The following is a 26,031-nucleotide window of genomic DNA, read 5'->3' as shown; positions in this document are numbered from 1 at the left end:
TTCCAGTTTGGATTCCTTTTATTTCTTTTTCTGCTCTGATTGCTGTGGCCAAAACTTCCAAAACTATGTTGAATAGTAATGGTGAAAGTGGGCACCCTTGTCTTGTTCCTGACTTTAGAGGAAATGCTTTCAATTTTTCACCATTGAGGATAATGTTTGCTGTGGGTTTGTCATATATAGCTTTTATTATGTTGAGGTATGTTCCTTCTATCCCTGCTTTCTGGAGAGTTTTTATCATAAATGGGTGTTGAATTTTGTCAAAGGCTTTCTCTGCATCTATTGAGATAATCATATGGTTTTTATTTTTCAATTTGTTAATGTGGTGTATTACATTGATTGATTTGCGGATATTGAAGAATCCTTGCATCCCTGGGATAAAGCCCACTTGGTCATGGTGTATGATCTTTTTAATGTGTTGCTGGATTCTGATTGCTAGAATTTTGTTAAGGATTTTTGCATCTATGTTCATCAGTGATATTGGCCTGTAGTTTTCTTTTTTTTTGTGGCATCTTTGTCAGGTTTTGGTATTAGGGTGATGGTGGCCTCATAGAATGAGTTTGGAAGTTTACCTTCCTCTGCAATTTTCTGGAAGAGTTTGAGCAGGATAGGTGTTAGCTCTTCTCTAAATTTTTGGTAGAATTCAGCTGTGAAGCTGTCTGGACCTGGGCTTTTGTTTGCTGGAAGATTTTTGATTACAGTTTCAATTTCCATGCTTGTGATGGGTCTGTTAAGATTTTCTATTTCTTCCTGGTCGAGTTTTGGAAAGTTGTATTTCTCTAAGAATTTGTCCATTTCTTCCACGTTGTCCATTTTATTGGCATATAATTGCTGATAGTAGTCTCTTATGATCCTTTGTATTTCTGTGTTGTCTGTTGTGATCTCTCCATTTTCATTTCTAATTTTATTGATTTGATTTTTCTCCCTTTGTTTCTTGATGAGTCTGGCTAATGGTTTGTCAATTTTATTTATCCTTTCAAAGAACCAGCTTTTGGCTTTGTTGATTTTTGCTATGGTCTCTTTTGTTTCTTTTGCATTTATTTCTGCTCTAATTTTTAAGATTTCTTTCCTTCTACTAACCCTGGGGTTCTTCATTTCTTCCTTTTCTAGTTGCTTTAGATGTAGGGTTACATTATTTATTTGACTTTTTTCTTGTTTCTTGAGGTGTGCCTGTATTGCTATGAACTTTCCCCTTAGGACTGCTTTTACCGTGTCCCACAGGTTTTGGGTTGTTGTGTTTTCATTTTCATTCGTTTCTATGCAAATTTTGATTTCTTTTTTGATTTCTTCTGTGATTTGTTGGTTATTCAGCAGCGTGTTTTTCAGCCTCCATATGTTGGAATTTTTAATCGTTTTTCTCCTGTAATTGAGATCTAATCTTACTGCATTGTGGTCAGAAAAGATGCTTGGAATGATTTCTATTTTTTTTAATTTACCAAGGCTAGCTTTATGGCCCAGGATGTGATCTATCCTGGAGAAGGTTCCATGTGCGCTTGAGAAAAAGGTGAAATTCATTGTTTTGGGATGAAATGTCCTGTAGATATCAATTAGGTCTAACTGGTCTATTGTATTATTTAAAGTTTGTGTTTCCTTGTTAATTTTCTGTTTAGTTGATCTATCCATAGGTGTGAGTGGGGTATTAAAGTCTCCCACTATTATTGTGTTATTGTTAATTTCTCCTTTCATACTTGTTAGCATTTGTCTTACATATTGTGGTGCTCCCATGTTGGGTGCATATATGTTTATAATTGTTATATCTTCTTCTTGGATTGATCCTTTGATCATTATGTAGTGACCTTCTTTGTCTCTCTTCACAGCCTTTGTTTTAAAGTCTATTTTATCTGATATGAGTGTTGCTACTCCTGCTTTCTTTTGGTCCCTATTTGCATGGAAAATCTTTTTCCAGCCCTTCACTTTCAGTCTGTATGTGTCCCCTGTTTTGAGGTGGGTCTCTTGTAGACAACATATGTAGGGGTCTTGTTTTTGTATCCATTCAGCCAGTCTTTGTCTTTTGGTTGGGGCATTCAACCCATTTACGTTTAAGGTAATTACTGATAAGTATGATCCCGTTGCCATTTACTTTATTGTTTTGGGTTCGAACTTATACACCGTTTTTGTGTTTCCTGTCTAGAGAATATCCTTTAGTATTTGTTGGAGAGCTGGTTTGGTGGTGCTGAATTCTCTCAGCTTTTGCTTGTCTGAAAAGCTTTTGATTTCTCCTTCATACTTGAATGAAATCCTTGCTGGGTACAATAATCTGGGCTGTAGGTTATTTTCTTTCATCATTTTAAGTATGTCTTGCCATTCCCTCCTGGCTTGAAGAGTTTCTATTGAAAGATCAGCTGTTATCCTTATGGGAATGCCTTTGTGTGTTATTTGTTGTTTTTCCCTTGCTGCTTTTAATATTTGTTCTTTGTGTTTGATCTTTGTTAATTTGATTAATATGTGTCTTGGGGTGTTTTGCCTTGGGTTTATCCTGTTTGGGACTCTCTGGGTTTCTTGGACTTGGGTGATTATTTCCTTCCCCATTTTAGGGAAGTTTTCAACTATTGTCTCCTCAAGTATTTTCTCATGGTCTTTCTTTTTGTCTTTTTCTTCTGGGACCCCTATGATTCGAATGTTGTAGCGTTTAATATTGTCCTGGAGGTCTCTGAGATTGTCCTCATTTCTTTTAATTCGTTTTTCTTTTATCCTTTCTGATTCATTTATTTCTACCATTCTATCTTCTAATTCACTAATCCTATCTTCTGCCTCTGTTATTCTACTATTTGTTGCCTCCAGAGTGTTTTTAATTTCATTTATTGCATTATTCATTTTATATTGACTCTCTTTTATTTCTTCTAGGTCCTTGTTAAACCTTTCTTGCATCTTCTCAATCTTAGTCTCCAAGCTATTTATCTGTGATTCCATTTTAATTTCAAGATTTTGGATCAATTTCACTATCATTATTCAGAATTCTTTATCAGGTAGATTCCCTATCTCTTCCTCTTTTGTTTGGTTTGGTGGGCTTTTATCCTGTTCCTTTATCTGCTGGGTATTCCTCTGTCTCTTCATCTTGTTTAAATTGCTGAGTTTGGGGTGTCCTTTCTATATTCTGGCAGTTTGTGGAGTTCTCTTTATTGTGGCGTTTCCTCACTGTGTGTGAGTTTGTACAGGTGGCTTGTCAAGGTTTCCTGGTTAGGGAAGCTTGTGTCGGTGTTCTGGTGGGTGTCCAGTAATGAGTTATGAGATGTCTATGGTTTTGGGGTGACTTTGGGCAGCTTGTATCTTGAAGCTCAGGGCTGTGCTCCTTTGTTGCTGGGGAATTTGCTTGGTATGTCTTGCCCTGGAACTTGTTGGCCCTTGTGTGGTGCTTGGTTTCAGTGTCAGTTTGGAGGCGTTTGATGAGCTCCTGTCAATTAATGTTCCTTGGAGTCAGGAGTTCCCTGGAGTCAGGGTTTTGGACTTAAGCCTCCTGCTTCCATTTATCGGTCTTATTTTTACAGTAGTTTCAAAACTTCTCCTTCTATACAGCACCATTGATAAAACATCTACGTTAAAGCTGAAAAGTTTCTCTACTGTGAGGGTCACTCAGAGAGGTTCACAGTGTTACATGGAGAAGAGAAGAGGGAGGAGGGAGTTAGAGGTGACCCAAATGAGATGAGGTGGAATCAATAGTGGAGAGAGCGGGGTAGCCAGTAGTCACTTCCTTATGTGCACTCCACAACTGGACCACTCAGAGATGTTCACGGAGTTACACAGAGAAGAGAAGAAGGAGGAAGGAGACAGAGGTGGCCAGAGGGATAAAAGAGGGGAATGAAAAGGAAGGAGACAGATCCAGCCAGTAATCAGTTCCCTAAGTGTTCTCCACCATCTGGAACACACATAAACTCACAGAGTTGGGTAGAGTAGAGAGGGGTTAGGGAGGAGACACAGGTGACCTGGTGGAGAAAAAGGAGAGTCCAAAGGGAGAGAGAGCAGTCAAGCCAGTAATCTCGCTCCGTAGTGAAAAATGGGTCCTGAACATTGGGTTCTTAAAGGTGCAAAATTGGTAACAAATACATAAAAGCAAAAATTAAAAATCTAGAGTAGAGTTTGGAATTTCAAAAATACGATGTTAAAGAAAAGAAGAAGGAAAAGAAAGAGAGAAAAAACGAACAAAGAAAAACAAGCAAGGTCACGAAAATTATAAAGAAAATACAGGTACAAAATCGATAACTAATACCAAAAAGCAAAAATTAAAAATCTAGAGTAGAGTTTGGAATTTCAAAAATACAATGTTAAAAAAAAGGAAGAAGAAACATAAAGAGAGAAAACAAACAAACAAAAGCAATGTCACAAAAATTATAAAGAAAATACAGGTACAAATTTGATATCAAATACCAAAAAGCATAAATTAAAAATCTAGAGTAGAGTTTGGAATTTCAGATATACAATGTTATATAAAAGAAGAAGAGAATGAAACAGAAAAAAAAAAAAGTCACAGAAATTATAAAAAAAACTGTAGGTACAAAATTGATAACATATACCAAAAAGCTAAAATTAAAAAACTAGAGTAGAGTTTGGAATTTCAAAAATACAATGTTAAAGAAAAGAAGAAGAAGAAGAAAAAAAACAAGGTCAAAAAATTATAAAATATATATATATGAAGTTTGCTGAAGAAGAAAAAAATAGGATCTTTTTTTTCTTTTTTGCAAAGTAATAGGTTATAAAAGTGAAAATTAAAGGAACAATAGAGGACTTAAAAAAATTTTTTTAATTAAAAAAAAGAAAGAAAGAAAGAATGATAGTAAAAATAGTAAAAATATATCTAGGACTTTCTCTGGTTTTGTTGTATGGTGGGTTCAGTTCATTTTTGGCTAGTTCCTTGGTCCGACTTATATTTCTCAAGATCTATAGGCCCCTTCCTATGTAGTCCGTAGTAACCACGGGGTTTTAATCTATTGCCTGTAGCTTCCAAGTTGTTTCCCTCTGTTATAACTTCTTCTGTTTGCTGGTCTCTTCAGTGTCTGGCTTCCGCCCTGACACAAAGGGGACGGTGGGGGAAACTTTTTTTTTTTTTTTAGGCTCACTTGTTCAGTCGCGCTGTGGGGAGGGAGGGAGGGATGCTGCAAACAAATAACACTGGCGTGCGCTCGCAGTGCCTCAGCCACACTGGGTCTGCCCCCACTCATGGCGCGTGTAGCCTCCCTGCCCACACTGCTCGGGCTCTAGGTTGTTCCGCCGAGAACAATCCGAGGCCGGCCCTGGGCTGCATGTACCTCCCAGGTCCAAGCCGCTCAGGTTCAGGCACTTGGGTAGTCCTCAAAGGCGTAGACTCTGTTGGGCCTGCATTTTGTGCTCTTCCCAGGTCCGAGCAGCTCAGGTGATGAGGTGTTTGGTGAATGCCAATGCTGCGACTTATCGCCTCCCCGCCACTCAGTTATCTGGGTGTAAAACCGGCGCACCTTCTCAGGCAGATGTTGACCGTCCAGACCCCCAAGCAGTTTTAGCTAGCAAAGAAGCCTGCTTACAGTTTTATAGATAATGTCTCTCTGGGGCTGCGATTGTCCCCTTCCGGCTCTGGCTGCCTGTAACCGGAGGGGGAAGGTCCGCAGCTGACTATCTCTATTCAGTCCTTTGTTCCGTGCGCGGGCCTGGTGGTGTCTTAGGTTGGGGCTGGCTTTTCGCGTGGTAGATATCCCACAGTCTGGTTTGCTAGCCCAAATTATTTCGCTCAGATAGCGCTCAGGGTATTCAGGCCAGATTCTTACTCTGAGCAATGCAGCCCATGCCGCACCTCCCTGCCCAGCCCCCGCTTGCTAATGGCGTATGCAGGCGTCTGCGCTGCTTATCCGCTGGGGGAGTTACCGTAGGGCTCGCAATCTGCGAGTTTTAATTGTTTATTTTTTCTCCCTGTTATGTTGCCCTCTGTGCTTCCAAAGCTCGGCACAGATTCGGCAGTGAGAAGGTTTCCTGGTGTTTGGAAACTTCTCTCTTTTTAAGACTCTCTTCCCGGGACGGAACTCCATCCCTCCCTCTTTTGTCTCTTTTTTTTTGTCTTTTATATTTTTTCCTACCGCCTTTCGAAGAGTTGGGTTGCTTTTCTGGGTGCCTGATGTCCTCTGCCGGCATTCAGAAGTTGTTTTGTGGAATTTACTCGACGTTTAAATGCTCTTTTGATGAATTTGTGGGGGGGAAGTGTTCTCCCCGTCCTACTCCTCCGCCATCTTGGCTCCTCCTCCATATTGAGTCTTGAAGTATAAGCTAAGGTTGTATGAGCCATCTTGAACTGCAACTATTAAAATACTGTTTATTTCATGGATATGGATATCTCATATTTTTAGAGATTTTTAAATAGATTTTAACTCCTAGTGTATGACTTTAAAAATGCAATTCACATTTAATAAGCATACATAGTGGTACTGCCTGCTTAAAATCTTTTGTCTTTCACAACCCTGCCATAAAAAGTTTGTAGACTACTCATATAGACTCTATTTCTTTGCCTTCTCTACCTTTTAATGGTTTTGATGATAACCATCCTATTTTCAGTTTTGCTAGTAGTTTTCTATAAATAAATAAAAATGAATTTGAACCTGTTTTTCCTCTTATCATAAATGCTATGCATAGAATGCTATTTCCTTTCCCATGTTCAATGAAAACTGACTATGTTTCCTCTCTTTCTGCCAATTCTCAGTTTTGGTTGATATAATTTGAGGTTTTATATACAGTTTATATGGGTTTCCCACATGGCACTAGTAGTAAAGAACCCGCCTGCCAATGCAGGAGACATAACAGACGTGGGTTTGATCCCTGGGTTGGGAAGATCCCTTGGAGGACAGTATGGAACCCATTCCAGTATTCTTGCCTGGAGAATCCCATGGACAGAGGAGCCTGGCAGGCTACAGTCCATAGGGTTTCAAAGAGTCGGACACGACTAAAATGACTTAGTAAGTACAGCACACATACAGTTTATATAGTTACTGAATCTTGTTTACTTTGTGTCTTCTGTTTTCCAAGAATTTAAAAATATTTACATTACAAGTTTGCTTCTCTAGCAGTTTAAGAGTAATGTGCTGAAGCGGGGCCAAGATCAAGTTGTTTTAAGAAAAAAAGGGGGTTCAATGTCAGGATTTCATGTACTAAGACTGGAATTTAATCTAGAAAATCTCAGGAAAGTGGGAGCCAGAGCCATTTCTACTGTTGACATCATTCCCCCTATTTTAAAGCAGTGTTACAGCAAACTTTGGTCTGTCAGAAATACATTCAGCTGCTAGTAAGAGATATAATCATGATGGCCTAAATAAATTGCAATCTTGTTTTTCTCTTGTTTTCAGATAAACTCTATAAGAATCAATGCAAAGCAAGCCATGGTAATTCTATGAAGCACCAAGTTCCCAGAGTCCTTATATTTTTCTGTTCATTGATGTGTGGTTTCCATTCTTGGGGGCTTCCCTGGTGGCTCAGATGGTAAAGCATCCGTCTGCAATGCAGGAGACCTGGGTTCGATTCCTGGGTGGGGAGGATCCCCTGGAGAAGGAAATGGCAATCCACTCCAGCACTCTTGCCTGGAAAATCCCACGGATGGAGGAGCCTGATAGCTACAGTCCATGGGGTCGCAAAGAGTCGGACATGACTGAATGACTTCACTTCACTCACTTCCATTCCTGAGGTCACAGGATGGCTGCTGGAGCCCTAACCATCATGTACAAGTTCTGGACATTGCAAAAAAGAGAAGAAGGGATGGGTAAGAGGCTTTTTCTCAAGTCCCACCCAATGACTTCTGCTTGTATCTCATTGCCTTGCCCTGTATTATTAAGGGTTCTGAGAAATGTCCATTTTTAGTTAAGCACGTCACTACCACCAAATATATAGATAGAAAGGATAGAGAGTAGGTAGGCAACTAGGAGTTTCAGCCATAACACCCTTAAACATGATTCTTTGAGCATTTATATGGCTTTACTCCTGTTAAGATAGTTCCCTAAAAGTAGAATTTCAAAATCAAAATGTGCTTCCCCAAAACACTGTGCATGTTTACATTCCCACAAGCAGTGTATGAGAGTTCCCATTTTTCCATAGCCTTGCCAATATTGGCCATTATTAGCTTGATTATCAATTTGATATATGAAAATCGGTATCTTTTTCACTTTTCATTTCCCTGATAACTGGTGAATTTGAGCATCTTTTTACAAGTTAACTTATTGACTTTTACAAATTGGGGTTTGTCTAGGCAAAATACTCTTCCAACTAAGTCACCCTTCACCCCCTCATCCAAACTACCAAACCAAGACTAGGTTTGTAAAGAGTATTCAGAGCTAGAGATGTGTAGAAAGTTGATTGAGCCTATAAAGATAAGTTCTATGACATAGCGTCTGAAAGGGAAATTGAGTTTTATTCTGGACCATGTGAAATTCTAATGAGGAAGAAAAGGCCAAGGGAGACGCTTGTTAATCAGAGTCATAAGATCTGGGTGAAGAGAGAGACAGAAAAGTGATTGTTTAGGATGTTCTGGGAAGTTGTTGATTCAATTCCCATACTTGGCTCACAATGAGGGTCTTTATCTGGAGTTACTCCTGATAGCAGTAGAAATGTCTGAGAAGAGGAAGAAATCAGCTCAGTTCCTGCCAAAGGCTTGGTTGACTTATGGTATTACAGACTCATCCAGCCTGAATAGAAAGATACTTTTTTTTTTTTTTGATTTTCCACCCAACATAAAAACCCCACATGTTCTACCAATTAATGACACCCCGTCACTTGTCACTGAATAACTCAAAGATAAAAAATTTGTCTGTTCAGGCACCTCTTGGAATTCATGCTTGCATAACTCATTTGACAACTTATTAAACATGCTCTGAAACTCACTTGTATATCCTAGAATGGTCAAAAGCCCTGCTTGGTCTTCAGTAATATTTGACCTCTACATCCTCATAGTCCCTTCCTGGGGCTTTCTCCATTGCTAAATCCCTCCAGATATTTCAGATCCTCCCTATTTGCATTCCACTGAAATGATCCAGTTGAACCAACCATCTTATTGGACTAATAACTTCACTGAACTTCCGGAGGTTGTCATACAAGGAATTACACTGCATAACCTCTACCATTTTGTTGACACTCCCCTCGCTGTCTATTTCCTTTCAAAGTCAAGTTCTCCTGACAAGTGACTCTTCCCTTAAAGTGAGGTGACCAGTCTTTTCACTCCGATTGCCTGTCTCATGTCTTCAAGATGCCTTTCTCAATCCTTGAAATTTTGGTGAATAAGATTTTCTCCATCTAATTACAACTTCTTAGAAAAATATTTGTAGCCCCTTGCAAATTTTCTCCTACAAGTTGAGAAAGAAAAAACAAATCACAGTATTTACTTGTGGAACTGGGCTCCTCTGTCCTGTGTAATATCACACTCTCTGCTTTTTATAATGGTTAGAGAAGAACTCTTCTGTGGGAACACTTTCAATAATTCTGTAACTTTTTGGTCTTTTATGTCTCTGGCCCTTTTCTTGAGTACATGAATTAATCAAATATGGCTTTCCCTATCCAACCCAGGTACAAGTCCCACTGCATCAGTAGAATGCTTGGTTCAAACTGGGAAATATGCAACTGTTGTTTGATCGAATCTGGCAGCATTCAGGTTTAGAGAAGATCTTATGCCACTCATCCTGCCTGTTCAGAGTCAGGAACCAGCCTGGTATCATGCTCCTGCTCACTAGAAGAGAGTGGTTCTTTGGTGGGTGTGCTTTCTCTTACAAGAAGAGCAGAGTAGTTTGCCTACAAGGTGTCTTAACTGTAGATCTAAAACTACTCATCACTCTGACTCCCCTCATTTCTTGATCTTAATCTCTGGACTCCCAAGGTGGAGTTTGCTTCTGGTGCAGTCTGAAGCACAATACCCTCTCCTGATTTAGGTGAAACAAGTCAGTAGGATTTTTTTGCCTCCCAGGATCCAGGCAGTACTTTGGTTACACAAATCTACACCATATATATTAGGGCTTCTAGGTACTAAGGGCAGGTGTCATTCCTATGACAACTTCTCTCCTTCATCCCACAAACACAAAAATTAATTAGTGGATACTGTATATGTCAATGCTTCTTACAAATTTGGTCTGAGGCCTCTTCTGTGGTTAGAGGTGGGAGCTCTTTCTTCCACTACATGGAAGTTGCTTTGTAGAAATCTAGCTTTAGAGGTTCAACATACTTCCATTGGTCTCCAGCTGAATTGATATCGTCCGCCTCCCATCCAACCCAATATTTTATAATATTGCTACCATCTCTTCTTCCTCCTCAAATTGCTCCATCAAGAACAATAATCTGGTGGTCCATCTGGTGAAGTCCAGGCCTCGTCTGGTCTGTAAGATCTCATTATAAATTCTCCTGCTATGCCATGGTCTAGTGAGCAATGCCCTCATCACTTTCATCATCTTACTAAGTAAATCTCTCTAATCTCAACACACGTGTAGAGGCCTCTTCTTCCTCTTGAGCAATATGTGGTCAGAAACCTAATAGGCAAGTCTTTCTGACTGTCAACATTACCAAACATCTGTGAAAATCCTTTCAGACATTGACTTCACAGAGAAAGAGGCATTTGCAGCTTTAAACCCAGGTATGGTCTATAATGGTAGGTACTACAGACTTTCTTTAATCTCTGTCAATTCTATGTCTCCAAAGCCATACTGTGGAATGCCTTCAGTCACAGGCACTACATTTTTTGCTAATGTTTCTTATTTCTGTTAACAGCCTACCTGATGGTTGTTCCCTTAGTTGAAAAATCAGCTTCAGGAAACTCTTTTTCATTAGATGAAACAGGTAGGAAGCCCATGTCAGCCCAGTGTTGGTCACAGGCCTCCTTTCCCTTCCAGGAAAGTTTCCAGTTTCTAAGGAATTGTGGTTCTATTGGATGAACACTAACTTCCAGATTACAGATTCAGGAGTAATTTGTTAGAATTTATTCACTCAATTATGCTCACAAGACAATATTTCAATGTGGGAGAATCAAATGTATCTTATTTAAAATTTAATCATACATAGATATATGCTGTATGCATCTTGTCCCAAGTTCAACAAATGTTAAAACATATTATACCCAGTTATGATGCATTTACCTACAACTACAAAAAGACTTAGAAATCGTGGTGTCTCTTTCCTTATGACAGGGCATTAAGGTAAGACAAAATTGCTTTTAACTTTGAGGGGATATATGGATATTCCCTGAATGATTAAACTCCTGGAAACTTTGTCAGAATCATCAATTTTTATGAGATTTATAATCTATTTTTCTTTTGTTTTCTGTTGTATGAAGGCATCTAAGGTAACTTCTACTTCCTTCTCACTACAACAGCAGGATGGAATCCCTATGGTAGATGAGCACAATGGCAGATAAAATGAGATATGATCAGCAGAACAGCTTAGATGCAAAACAACTTAATTCCTGTGGCTGGATGCAAACTGAGCAAGTCCATTCATAGGACACCCAGGAAGCTTTTCTTCAGCAGAACTCAGTGGGCAGCTCTGAGCAGATCATCTGCAGGGACAATAACATTCAACTTTAAGGGATCTGTGTGCTTGAGTGGGCTCCAAAAGCAGCCCAGAGATCAGGGAAGGAGCAAATTATTTTGAGCAAATGTTTTATATCTTCCAACAAAAATTAATGAACAGCTGTGAGGAAACAACTCTTGACTTAGTTATATAGGTGATGGAACAGAGAGCAAACACCTCTGCCCTCAAATTGCCTGTAGTCTATTGAGGGAGCAATAATGCTGAAACTAAGGATGCTGGTAGGCGCAACTAGCATTTATGGACAGGATCAGGTATGAAAGGGAAGTTAAAAGAAGAGAGAAGGTCCTTCATACAAGCTTCATCTGTTCACTTTTTCAAAAAGAAATAAGGAAAGCAGGTGTTTTACAGACTGATGAGTTCTGTAGGAGAGCCATCCAGGACCCAGACTCTGGTCTGTACCTCGGAAGACAGTGAATGTGGAAGCTGAAGGGAACATTGTGAGAGGCAGAGGGAGTTGAGGTGGCAGAGGCACCTGGGTCTCCCCATTTCACCCTGGATGGGTATGTGGTAGATGAGAATGCCATCAATAGACAGATTTATGGAACTCATCAGGTCTCATCCACCCAGATCAGATCTTCTCTTCTGTATCATGGAACCATTCAGTTTCCCTTCCAGACCACATGTTCAATGCCTTTTCAGAGAGTTTGCACCTCTAGTGTTTGTAAGCCTTTCCCATCTGCTTTTGGCTGTGTGGCAAATGAACAGTCTTTCTATTTATGGACCATGACTTTTGGGTAGATACTTGTCCATATTTGTTGATCTTTTTCTGCTTTCACTACTACCCCTACTCATTTTACTTTTTAAAATAGCATTTTAAAAACATTATAAAAGGAAAATAAGCTCTGATGAGCAGCATTAATATTTTTGTTACCATTATTGTTGTCCCAAGAACCTCAGTAGGGGCTGGAGGGATAAGGCACTCTGTCCAATCATCACTCCATGGTTCCTTCCCCACATTGCTCCACCCTGTTGGGTCCAGTTCTGGAACTTTTATTTTCATACACTGGCCAGAGTTCCACTGGAGCAGAATGACTGAAGTAAGTGGATCCCTGTGACAACAAGAAAAACATAATATTCACTGAGAGAGTGAGAATGAGAGAAAAGATAGAAAGAAAAGATAGTTGTAAGAGAGGATCTCAGGAAAATTGTCAGTCAGGAAAAACCAAAGTCCTTGTATGGATAATAGGGTGATTAAAAAGTGCATGAAGCTTTTCAACATAGACACAGGGTAGAGGAGGAACAGGAAGACGGCAGAGCACGGTCAAAGGACATCTCAGCTAAATTTAGGAACAGGCAAATGGACGCAGGACTGAAGTGCTCTGGTCACTCTGTAATCACAGTTCTCTGCCTGGCTTGATATAGATAAGGGAAAAGTAGAAAGACAGAAAAAGATGTTGTGTATATTAGTCAGGATACTCCAGAGAAATAGAATCAAAAGACTGTATATAGAGAGATTTATGTTAAGGAATTGGCTTACATTATTATAAAGGCTGGTAAGTCTAAACTTCAGGGTAAATGATCCAGGCTGGAGAACCAGAGATCTGTTGCTGTAGTTCAAATTCAAAGGCTATTAGGGGGGAAGACACAGGGAGGAACCAATGTTACATTACCCTATAGGGAAAGGAGATTAGCTCAGATCAGTAACTGCACAGTTCAGAGAGACAACCCTGCTCTCCTACTCATCTGGAAGAAAATGTTCTCAGATCCTTAGAATCCTCCTTTGAACTACAATCTGCATATTGTTGGAGTAGACTTAGTTATAACTCACACACTGGCAGGGCTGTACACGTGTTTGTGTGTATGTGTGGGTGTGTGTATGTGTGGGTGTGTGTATGTGCAGGTGTGTGTATGTGCGGGTGTATGTATGTGTGGGTGTGTGTATGTGCATGCATGTGTGTATGTTTCTTTTCAGAGGCTAAGGTTTTAGTAAAGTTAGTTTCCTCTAATCTCTGGAAGTCTAACTGCTATAGGTTGAGCTTTCTGGCCAAGCTGGGGAAATTTAAAGTGAGTGAGATCTGAGATACACTTTTGTTCTTTTTGAATTAGTAATTTAGGCAAATAGGAGGCTGCTTTGTTTATATGGGGATAATGATGGTAACAGAAAAAAAGGAGAGAGAAAATATCATACAATAACAGATAACCTTGCAATATTATCCATGGGCCCAGGTAAACTAGACAAAATTACTCCAGTCTTTCCCATGAAACAAAACACATTTATTGCCAGATTACAGATGTAGTAATAGCTTCTGCTTTCATTTCCTATGGGAAAAAATGATTCATCCCTTTCCCATCAAGCTGTATGTTGTAAAAAAAGGAACTTGATACGTTGCAATATATTAATAGAGTGGCAAGAGAGCTCTAGAGGATATACAAGGAGCATGTCCTCTGGTGTGAAGCCAGAGAGAGGCATGAGGATGGGGCACTGTTCCAGACAATCAAAATAAGGTGGGGGTGTGGTAAGAAGCTGAGAAAAAAGTATGATGACTTGGAGAACGCTTCTTCAGTTTCCTTAACAATAAGGATTAGAAACAGTGAATATTTAATTATTGTTTTCTTACCTCTGAAGGTTATGACAATAAAATGAAATTACTGCATGTGAGGTGCTTAGCATAGGAATTGACATCTTATAAGCACTGGGTCAACTACCCTAGGGAGTAGGAGAGGAAAAAGTCAAGGCAAAGGCCCAGGTTTCTGGAATAGGTCATTGACTGAGAGTAGGAACCTAACATTAGTTTGGAGATTGAAGACAATGAATGGGGCATTGACCATGTTGTAAATGACCCCTAGTGGAGATGCCTAGCAGAGAGTTGGATGCAGGGTCTGATGCTAAGCAGAGGGTGTAGGGAGGAGATATAAACTTGGACAGTAGCAGCATGTGAATGCTATTTGGAGCCCATAGAGTAGCTATCCTAGAGAGAGTGAAAATGCATTAAAGGGAGTCTCTGACAAAAACAATTGACCAAGATAATCACAATGGTATGATCACTCACCTAGAGCCAGACATCCTGGAATGTGAAGTCAAGTGGGCCTTAGAAAGCATCACTACGAACAAAGCTAATGGAGGTGATGGAATTCCAGTTGAGCTATTCCAAATCCTGAAAGATGATGCTGTGAAAGTGCTGCACTCAATATGCCAGCAAATTTGGAAAACTCAGCAGTGGCCACAGGACTGGAAAAGATCAGTTTTCACTCCAATCCCAAAGAAAGGCAATGCCAAAGAATGCTCAAACTACCACACAATTGCACTCATCTCACATGCTAGTAAAGTAATGCTCAAAATTCTTCAAGCCAGGCTTCAGCAATATGTGAACCATGAACTTCCAGATATTCAAGCTGGTTTTAGAAAAGGAACTCAGAGGATTGATCTCAGAGGAACATTTGATCTCAGAGGACCCAGAGATCAAATTGCCAACATCTGCTGGATCATAGAAAAAGCAAGAGAGTTCCAGAAAAACATTTATTTTTGCTTTATTGACTATGCCAAAGCCTTTGACTGTGTGGATCACAAGAAACTGTGGAAAATTCTTCAAGAGATGGGAATACTAGACCATCTGACCTGCCTCTTGAGAAACCTATATGCAGGTCAGGAAGCAACAGTTAGAACTGGACATGGAACAACAGACTGGTTCCAAATAGGAAAAGGAGTGCGTCAAGGCTGTGTATTGTCACCCTGCTTGTTTAACTTCTATGCAGAGTACATCATGAGAAACACTGGGCTGCAAGAAGCATGAGCTGGAATCAAAACTGCTGGGAGAAATATCAATAACCTCAGATATGCAGATGACACTACCCTTATGGCAGAAAGTGAAGAAGAACTATAAGGCCTCTTGATGAGAGTGAAAGAGGAGAGTGAAAAAATTGGCTTAAAGCTCAAAACTCAGAAAACAAAGATCATGGCATCTGGTCCCATCACCTCATGGGAAATAGATGGGGAAACAGTGTCAGACTTTATTTTTTGGGGGCTTCAAAATTACTGCAGATGGTGACTGCAGCCATGAAATTAAAAGACACTTACTCCTTGGAAGGAAAGTTATGACCAACCTAGATAGCATATTGAAAAGCAGAGACACTACTTTGCCAACAAAGGTCTGTCTAGTCAAGGCTATGGTTTTTCCAGTGGTCATGTATGGATGTGAGAATTGGATTGTGAAGCAAGCTGAGCACCAAAGAATTGATGCTTTTGAACTGTGGTGTTGGAGAAGACTCTTGAGAGTCCCTTGGACTGCAAGGAGATCCAACTAGTCCATTCTGAAGGAGATCAGCCCTGGGGTTTCTTTGGAAGGAATGATGCTAAAGCTGAAACTCCAGTAGTTTGGCCACCTCATGCGAAGAGTTGACTCATTGGAAGACTCTGATGCTGGGAGGGATTGGGGGCAGGAGGAGAAGGGGACGATAGAGGATGAGATGGTTGGATGGCATCACTGACTCGGTGGTCATGAGTCTGAGTGAACTCCAGGGGTTGGTGATTGACAGGGAGGCCTGGCGTGCTGCGATTTATGGGGTCACAAAGAGTCGGACACGACTGAGTGACTGAACTGAACTGTGACAAAAACACTGGGAGCACTGATATTGTAGAAAGCATTGAGATAGAGGAAGAGCAGCCAACAAAGGAGCCTAAGGGGGATGGTAGAGGGGTATGAGGAGGCCTAGGGTGTATGATATCAAGGAAACCAAAGGAAAAGAGACTTTAGGAAAGACTTTCTGACTTCTATTAGGAAAGAAGAGTCAACAGTGTCAAATGTTGGAACAGTTGCTGGTTATCTCGTGATGCTCAAAGGAGTCAGGGTGAAGGGATGCTGAGGAGTGAGTCCCTTGGAGGAACTGTAGAAGTTGCTATCATGTGGGAGAGGGAGAAACAGGACAATAGTTAGAGGTGCAAATTCAAGGGAGTGTTTAAAAGTGTACTGAGTACAGACAAGGCAAAGGCACCCCACTCCAGTGCTCTTGCCTGGAAAATCCCATCGATAGAGGAGCCTGGTAGGCTGCAGTCCATGGGGTTTCGAAGGGTCGGACACGACTGAGCGACTTCACTTTAACTTTTCACTTTCATGCATTGGAGAAGGAAATGGCAGCCCACTCCAGTGTCCTTGCCTGGAGAATCCCAGGGACGGGGGAGCCTGGTGGGCTGCCGTCTATGGGGTCGCAAAGAGTTGGACACGACTGAAGCGACTTAGCAGCAGTAGCAGAGAATGTTTAAGGACTACTGGAAAGGAGTTAGAGTCATCAGTGAAGCATGCCATAGAAAGAGGAAGTACATTAGACAGTAAAGTTCCTGAAAAGGGGCAAGAAGAAGGGGCTTAAAACACAGGTGAAAGTATCAACTTTAGATTCTAGGAGCTCAGTGTCATTTGTGGGGGCAGAAGAGAAAGCGGGAACAGGTGTAAATAAATGTGGGTCAGTTAAAATTTAAGTGATAGGGATTTGAAGGCATCACTTTTTCTTTTTCCCAAAGAAAGTATTTTATTGTGTTTAAAATTTGGGGGGAAAGTTATTTATAAGAGTATAAAACATGGTAACCGAAACTTCTGGGTTGAAGTTTTGAGAAGTAGCGCCTCATCTGGTCCTTCTATCACTCACCAGAGAGATCAATCATAGCTCTTTCAAATTCTAAGCCAACAGAACAGTTTCATCCTTTGTTGTTTCAAACACATGGTTGCAGAAGGCCTCACTTTTTAAATGCATTTGTTCATTTTTGTCTGGACTGTCTTTGTTGCTCCGAATGGGCTTTCTCTAGTTGTGGTGAGCAGGGGCTTCTCTCTGCTTGCTGTAAGGGGGCTTCTCCTTGTTGTAGTGTCTCTTATTGCAGAGCGTGGGCTCTAGGGCACATGGGCTTCAGTAGTTGCTGCTCGTGGGCTTTAGAGTGTGGGCTCAGTAGTTGTGGCATCTGGGATTAGTTACCCCAAGGCATATGGGATCTTCCCTGACCAGGGGTTGAACCCATGTCCCCTGCATTAGTAGGTGGACTCTTAACCACTGGACAACCTCAGAAGTCCAAGGCATCACTTTCTGACTTCTATCTGTGTTTCCTGATAAACAGGAGGCTCTTTCATTACCCAAGAGTGGCAAGGTAGAATGGAGGATTGGAAGGATATGAAAAGAAGTTAGTAGTATAATGAAAAAAAGTTAGTAGTGTGTTAAAAAATAAAGATGAGAACTCAATTACTTGGATTTGAATCTTGGTTCTGATACTTCCCAGCTGTGTGGACTTGATTATATGATTTAGTCTTTCTATGTCTCCTTTTACTAATCTGTGAAATGAGGATAATGATAGCTATCTCACAGTGTGTTTTTGAGGATTCAATGAATCTAAAGCATGTAGACTAATTAGGACAATACATGGCACATGGCAAGCACTCAATAAATGTTTGGTTCAGTTAAGTTCAGTTCAGTCGCTCAGTCGTGTCCGACTCTTTGCAACCCCATGAATCGCAGCACGCCAGGCCTCCCTGTCCATCACCAACTCCCGGAGTTCACTCAGACTCATGTCCATCGAGTCAGTGATGCCATCCAGCCATCTCATCCTCTGTCGTCACCTTCTCCTCCTGCCTCCAATCCCTCCCAGCATCAGAGTCTTTTCCAATGAATCAACTCTTCGCATGAGATGGCCAAAGTACTGGAGTTTCAGCTTTAGCATCATTCCTTCCAAAGAACACCCAGGGCTGATCTCCTTCAGAATGGACTGGTTGGATCTCCTTGCAGTCTGAGGGACTCTCAAGAGTTTTCTCCAACACCACAGTTCAAAAGCATCAATTCTTCGGTGGTCAGCTTTCTTTATAGTCCAACTCTCACATCCATACATGACCACAGGAAAAACCATAGCCTTGACTAGAAGGACCTTTGCTGGCAAAGTAATGTCTCTGCTTTTGAATATGCTGTCTACATTGGTCATAACTTCCCTCCCAAGGAGTAAGTGTCTTTTAATTTCATGGCTGCAGTCACCATCTGCAGTGATTTTGGAGCCCCCAAAAATAAAGTCTGACACTGTTTCCACTGTTTCCCCATCTATTTCCCATGAAGTAATGGGACTGGATGCCATGATCTTCGTTTTCTGAATGTTGAGGTTTAATGTTAGCTGTTACTAATGCACATTATCTTTAAATAGCTACTAAGCACATAGCTGAGTGCTGAGTGGTGTTAAAGATTGGTTGAGGCTGCTGCTGCTGCTGCTAAGTTGCTTCAGTCGATAGTGTTAATTCATAATGACTTTGTCAAGGAAGGTTGATGATTCTTCCAGGCAACTTGAGTACAGAGGTGGAGGTGAGTTGGATCAATCTAGGATTGCCAAGTAGGTGAGAACACATTTTTATTCCAATTTATTTGCTCATTTCTCCCTTGATCTATCACTATTTATGTCCTATGATAAATTTGTGCAGAATGTTTTAGCATGGAAATTAGCTAATACTTAGATAAATACAATTCTTCCTCATGACTTTCCATCTGAATTATCCTGAGAAAGCTTTAACTCAAATTGTCAATATATTTCACCATCAATATCAATATTATAATATTACAATGCCAGTTGTTATGGACTGAACTATGTCTTCCCAAAATTCATATGTTGAAGCCACCCCAGTGTGATTGTCTTTGGAGACACAGCCTTTAAAGAGGTAATTTAAGGTTACTGCTACTGCTACTGCTGCTTCTAAGTCGCTTCAGTCGTGTTCGACTCTGTGTGACCCCATAGATGGCAGCCCACCAGGCTCTCCTGTCCCTGGGATTCTCTAGGCAAGAACACTGGAGTGGGTTGCCATTTCCTTCTCCAATGCGTGAAAGTGGAAAATGAGAGTGAAGTCACTCAGTTGTGTCCAACTCTTATCGACCCCATGGACTGCAGCCTACCAGGCTCCTCCATCCATGGGATTTTCCAGGCAACAGTACTGGAGTGGGATGCCATTGCCTTCTCCAAATTTAAGGTTAAATGAGGTCATAAAAGTGGGGTCCTGATACAATATGATTGGCATCCTTATAAGAACAGGCAGGGACAGTAATGATGTGTGCATGTGCAGGAGAAAGACCACGTGAAGACATTGAAAGAAGGTGGCCTTCTGAAAACTAAGAATAGAGGTCTCAGGAAAAGCCAAACCTGCCAACACTTTGATCTTGGACTTTCAGCTTCTAATACTGTGACAAAATTCCTATTGTTTAAATGACATTCTGCAGTATCTTGTTATGGTAGCCTTAGCAGACTAATACACCTGTGTTACAGCATACCTCTATATAGTGGTAGGTACAAACTGAAAAATAAGAGCCTGCTCCCTGAGGAATATCCTTCTTGTTTGTAGATGGAAAAGTTCTTGTTGGCATTTTGTACCCCGGACGGTATGAGAGAATATGCCTAGTTTCAGGTCATTTCTGCATTGCTTCAATTCCCCCCATATTCACTAATTCCGTGGACCCAGGTGGCTACCTCAGGTGAGTGAACCAAGAAATATACTTGTCAGTTTCAGTCACTCTTACTGGAAAGGGGTTCTTTTGATGTGCTTCAAAATTCGTTCCTTATATTCCCATAGTCATTCCTGTGGGGCCACATTCCATACAGATATCATATTAGAACAGTTTTCCATTATACTTCTACTTGATTAAATGGCTAGACCACTAGCCACTTCCCTTGAATCAATAAAAAGTCAAACTTGAACCATTTTATTTTTATTTCCTTCAATCAAGCTGTTGTCTTTCCAAGCAAGATGTCAGCTATTCATCGTGAAACTGCCATTCATAAAGCAAGCAGATTTTTGTTGGTCAATAGTTGCTCATAAGCCACTTGTCAAGTGGCCCAAGTGGCCATAGGATTTAGCAATTCCCAGGTGTTTCCAAAGTTAGGCCGTGGGGGAAAGACTACACCTACTTATGAATTCTCCATTCTCTCCTCTAGTAGCATATTCATCTATAAATCATTTCCATTTTATTTTGGAACTCTTCTTGGCATTGTCCTCTCTGTTAGAATATTTCTGATATTGCTCAAGACATTTTGAGTATTTCAGTATAATTTTACAATTTTCAGTCATAAGAGCAATTTTAACTAGCATCTAATAGCAAGCTTGTTGTCTCCCAAATAGTTGCCTCTCAAATTTCTGGTCCAAAATCCTACCAGCCAGCAGTGACTTTTATGTATTATTCACTGACTATTTCCTTAAGCCCCTACTCTTTCCTCAACATGGGGCTACTGTACAGAAAATTTGTTTGTGTTATCACTACAGTGTCAGCTACAAATTGGCATTTGCCATCTACCTCTATAAGAATTAAATCATGTGCTGCTGTAGCTGATGACTTTCAACAGCTACTGAAGGTATTTCAGAGTGAAGAGTAAAAATGAGGCACTCTGTGCTCTGGGAAAAACTGGCAGAACAAATCTTCATATAGTTAGATATTTTCAGGAGCTGAATTTATGAGCCTAATTCTTGTATTTCCTCATATCTAGTAAAGCACTAAATTCCTTTAAGGTGATGATTGCTCCTAATGATAGCAGAGACCTTTTACAAAGAAATATGTGTTTGATTGCATGTACTACCCCTTCACCAAAATCACATATATACTGATTTCTCCCTTCCCTACCCGTCTCCCTACCCCCATCTTTGGAGCAGTTTCTCAAACCTATGTGAGATACTATCTCCCTGGCTATAGTCCTCATTTGGCCCCAAATAAAACCCAACTCACAACTTTCACTTTGTACATTTTTTTAAGGTGTCACCAGCTAGATACCAATTGAGTATTAAAGTACTAATCTCTTTTAGCCCACCAGATAGTCTATGCCATTTCAAATGAATGATTTGTGGACCCAGGCAATCTTATTGTTTCTCACTTAGCATGTTCTATCAATATTGACTGAATGGTATATGTACATATCTCTTCTATTTTACAGTATTCATAGGGGAATCATTTCCAACTTAGACATGATATTCACCCCCATAATATATCAAAGCAAAAGAGTCAAAACATTTTTTCATTGTATATATTCAAACATTCTAATTTTCATCCAAACTGTCACCATAATCTCATCACCTGTTATATTACTATATCCCCCAATTGAACTGTAGCCCCTATTAGGATTTTGTCAATCGGTTTTGGAATGACAGTTAATGGGAATCCCAGTCAGAGTTTCAGAAATAGCATTTCTCTACTCCCTGACCATGTTACCAACCATATGCCCCTGGGTCTCCTTTGGTCAGTTCTTCTCTTGAATAGACAGTAGGATCATTGCCCCAGGTGCTGTGAGGTCAAATTTCTCATTCTCAACTTTGTTTTCTAGATTTTTAAATTTCTCAAAACTAGAGTGAATAAAGCAGATTTTTGGAGCTCCTTAACTGTTGTGGGTCCAACAGGGGTTCCCATTAGTCCATCTAACTTCCAAGAGAGCTGCATTGACATTTTTTACACTATTAAAATCTGCTTTATTCATCTCACTTCTTAAAAACCATTTAAAGATTTCCCACCCTCCTAGGATGTTCCCTTGACTCTTCTCATTCACTTTCACATTCACTTGTAAATTACTCTAATTCTGTTCATTATCTGTTGTTTCAGCATAATTTCCCTTTTGGATCGCAATCCTGAGGCTAGCAGTTGTGGCTTGAAGTGTTTGGAATTCAACGTTGGCCCAGCACCAGGATACACCCTAGCATTCTCTATAATTTTTATTTTAGCTATTACAGATAACAATTACCAATGGATTGAATATCTAGTCTTTTTCTTGCTACTTTGAATTTTCTCATGCATTCAATAAACCAGCTCTTCAGGAGTTGGATCCATCATTTCTAAATTTAATTGACAACTTCAACCTCTAATAACTGGATTGCAGCACAGCTGTAATTCCATACTACTGGTGACATTGAGGACATATAGGAATCAAAGATTTCTCGTCCTTGGCCTCTCACTCTTAGTTTTCTCAAACCATTCTTAGTTTTCTCAGTCTTTCCAGTGAGCAAGACTGTTGCATGGAGTCCCTCTTCCGGCACCAACTGTGAGAGGCAGGCTCACTGTTAGGTTAGGAGGCACTGTCCACACAAGAACACTTACACATCTGGCACTAACTGCAAGTCCAGCCACCCTCAAGTTTTGATAGCTTTGTTAGAACGACTCATGAACTCCTTTTTTCCCTTTCTAAAAAACATTTTTAGTTGTGGTGGTCACAGAACTCCTTTGTTACAAGGACTGTGAAAATTTCATATTTTATGGCAAGACAAAAAATGTAAACTTAAAAAATGTTCTCTACCCTTTGGCCATGTCTCCTCTTCCATGTATTGTGTATCTGCATTGTGCATTGGCGAAACCTTCCCATGGGCAGAAATACCTTTTCAATCTTAAAGAACAACATTCTCTTAGTGCCAACAAGAAAACTCCTTAAAAGAAACATTGCTTCTTGATCTATAAATGGTCCCAATGACCCATCACTTTGTACTTAAAGATCTGGATTTTGAAGATTGGTATCTGCAATGATATCAATTGATATCATTTAATGCACAGCCCTCTGTCTCAGAAGCCCGTGTAACTGTGTTTTGATGTCTAATGGGCAGTACAGTTCTTGGAGCTTTATGAGAAACTGTTCCCAGGTTATAACTCTCAATTTGGCTTGAATAAAATTTTCTACACAGGGAACTGTATTCAATATCCTGTGATAAACCATAATGGAAAAGAATATGAAAAAGAATATATACATTTCTATACAGCAGAAATTGGCATATCATTGTGAATCAACTATACTTCTATGAAATAAAAAAAAAAATCTATTTCTTTCTTAGACTGATTTTTTTTCATCAGCAGGACTCAGGACTCACAGACTCTCTGAAGTCTATTATATTCAAGTGTTGGGTTAGTTGCTCAGTTGTGTCTGGCTCTTTGCAACCCCATAGACTATAGCTCACCAGCCTCCTCTGTCCATGGAATTTTCCAGGCAAAAATACTGGAGTGAGAAGCCATTCCCTTCTCCAGGGGATCTTCTCAACCCAGGGATCAAACCCAGGTCTCCTGCATTGCAGGCAGATTCTTTACCATCTGAGCCACCAAGGAAGCCCCAAGATTACAGTTTATTACAAGGAAAAATACAGATTAAAATTAGGGAAAAATACAGAGGGCAAAGTTCAGAAAAACATAGCATCTCATCATGGAGTCAGGATAGCATTACTGTTTCCAGCATCAATGTGTAACAATACACACAGCATGTCAACCAGGAAAGCGTGCTTGTGCAGATTCTCAACATCAGGAAGAAACGAGAGCTTAGGCCTGTACATGCAAGGGACTTCTTTTAATGGAAGAGGATAGCTTTATTTCTTTGCCAGGAAAAGGGGTATATAGCATACTCTTGCCTCTAAAAACTATGTGTCCCAACTTGGACAGGACAGCGAGAAGTTTTATAGTAATGGTTCAAAGAGCATGTGATCAGCTCTTGGACTTTCTTCAGACGAATTGGTGGTGAGGTAAGTAGGAGTCTCCATTATCAACCTTCAGGTTCCAACTGGGGTCTACGTGCTTGTGGGCAGCATAACGTCATTAATCATTAAATTTTCCCATCTGGAGGGGGTTTCAGTATCTGCAAAACAGCTAAAAAATATTATGTAAAATAGATAGTGGGAATTTGCTGTATAACACAGGGAGCTCAATTGGGTGCTTTGTGACAACCGAGAGGAGTGGGATGGGGTGGAAGTGGGAGGCAGGTTTAGGAGGGAGGGGACATATGTGTACTTATGACTGATTCACATTGTTGTATGGCAAAAACCAATACAACAGTGTAAAGCAATTATCTCTCAATTAAAAATAAATTTGTAAAATGTCAGACAATATTTTTGTGTGTATCTGCAGATGGGGAACTAGGACCTTGTCCCAAGGCTACACTATTGTTTATCTTACTGTTTTGTTTCCTCCTGGTCTCACATCCTTTTCTTTCTCTAATAAACAACTGCTGGAATCTCAGGAAGGTCATGGAAGCTGAATGAAGGCTGTTTCTTGTAAACAAAGAAAAGGAGACACAGAAGGGCTTTGTGCCCAGAAGCTGCATGGGGCCCTGCTCAGTATCACTTTCAATAAATACCCACCTCCAGGTAAAAGGAGAGCACTGAATTAGGTGAAATACGGACATCGGTGGAAATGGGCTCCTCCAGGGAGCCACCAAAGAGGCCAATAATGACAGTTCTTTGCACAAGAACCTTTAAAAAGAGCTCCAGCCCTGTTCTGCTCTTTCAAGTGGCTGCTAGACTGCTAGTTTTACCATGAATTCAAGCTGTTATTTTTCAAAACTACAAGGGAGGTACAGAGTAAAGGGTGGGACTGAGGCAAGTTAAAACACCACAAAGCTCTCTGTTCTTACTGAGACTAAGCTGTTTTTCTTTAATATATTCCCCTTGGGGTGTTGCAAGCCATTGGTTAATTTTCAGAGTTCTGAAAAGTACTCTAATGTTAACAGGTTTTCCTTATTTGAAACCAAGATTTTTTTCCAAGTTAGATATTTTCCAGTTAAACTTACAAAATTTATTGCTAGTTTTTCTTCCCTAGTGATATTTCCATAGATTCATAAATCACTTTTGTCTTTTCAAAATTCATCCTCATGGTACACTGAAAAGAAGCTATTAAATGTCTTCCCTATCTCCACCCCTAGAACTGCAATTTGTGTTTTTAATACAATAATTTGTCTGTATCAAGAGGCTACATTTCTTATTTTTGTATCAGCTGTAATTATATCTCTTTCATGAGATGCTTTTGTTTTTTCTTATCTGATTGTAATCCCAGAGGTTCCTTACCTTACATACTAAAAAATATAAATACCAACAAATAAAAATAACAGGTTTTCTCAGTGCTTTTATGGAAAAGAGAATTTTGAAGGCTTTTACCCCCACCATTTTCTATACTTTACACTTTAACATGTGTGTTGAATTATATTCTTTTCTCTTCTTAAAGCTAAAGTTGTTCAGTGTTTATATACTCCCCCTTTAATGATCCATTGAAACCACCTGTTATCCTGGTATTATATTATGAAATTTTGTTCTTTTTAATTAAAAATATTTTTAATAGTAAATAGGTCTAAAGGATGAGGGAAAGAGAAACAGATATTCAAAGATCATCCTCCTGTGAGCCTGCTCCTAGAGCTGCTTTTTCCTCCCTATAACCTAGCCCAGTGTGGTTATCTTGGGCGCAGTGGTCATGAAAAAGAGTACATGCTCAGAGCATGTACTCCGTCTTCCCCTTATCCTATCCCTTATCCTTCCGGGTTGCAGTATCCTCCCCATATCTTCTTTCTTCTCAGGCTTCTCACAGTCCTGACTTGAGTTTCTCAGAATCAACACTCTCCTTCCCTTCCTGGGCATGTCCATGTTTAAGCTGGTGCTGACAGCTTCTGAACACCTTGCCAGGGCTTCCCAGGTAGCACTAGTGGTAAAGAACCCACTTGCCAATGCAGGAGACAAAAGATATGCAAGTTCAATCCCTGGGTCAGGAAGATGCCCCTGGAGAAGGGCATGGCAACCCCTCCAGAATTCTTGCCTGGAGAATCCCATGGCTATAGTCCACGGGGTTGAAAAGAGTTGGACATGACTGAAGTGACTTAGC

At 40.2% G+C, this 26,031-nt stretch overlaps 1 long non-coding RNA gene across 3 annotated transcripts in view; it reads right to left on the bottom strand.

Annotated features, from left to right (window-relative positions):
• Positions 1-6,926: 6,926 nt before the first annotated feature.
• LOC147376734 (uncharacterized) overlaps positions 6,927-26,031 on the bottom strand; it is a 32,941-nt gene continuing 13,836 nt past the window's right edge. Inside the window, exons 2-4 of one of the 3 annotated variants that reach the window (XR_015161211.1) lie at positions 12,980-13,069; positions 12,374-12,551; positions 6,927-7,670 (exon numbers count right to left, since the gene is read on the bottom strand). This is a non-coding gene — a long non-coding RNA (uncharacterized LOC147376734). Of the gene's footprint in view, positions 7,671-12,373; positions 12,552-12,979; positions 13,070-23,500; positions 24,034-26,031 lie in introns of those variants that run through there. The other 2 variants (XR_015161212.1, XR_015161210.1) reach the window with 2 other exon arrangements.

This window comes from Bos grunniens, chromosome 3, assembly GCF_055505025.1.
Source record: "Bos grunniens cultivar Pamir isolate PY7600 chromosome 3, Bosgru_T2T1.0, whole genome shotgun sequence".
In the NCBI taxonomy this organism is placed as follows: Eukaryota; Metazoa; Chordata; class Mammalia; order Artiodactyla; family Bovidae; genus Bos; species Bos grunniens.
Note: the sequence above shows the minus strand (reverse complement) of the source record. Positions and strands in the feature narration are given on the sequence as shown.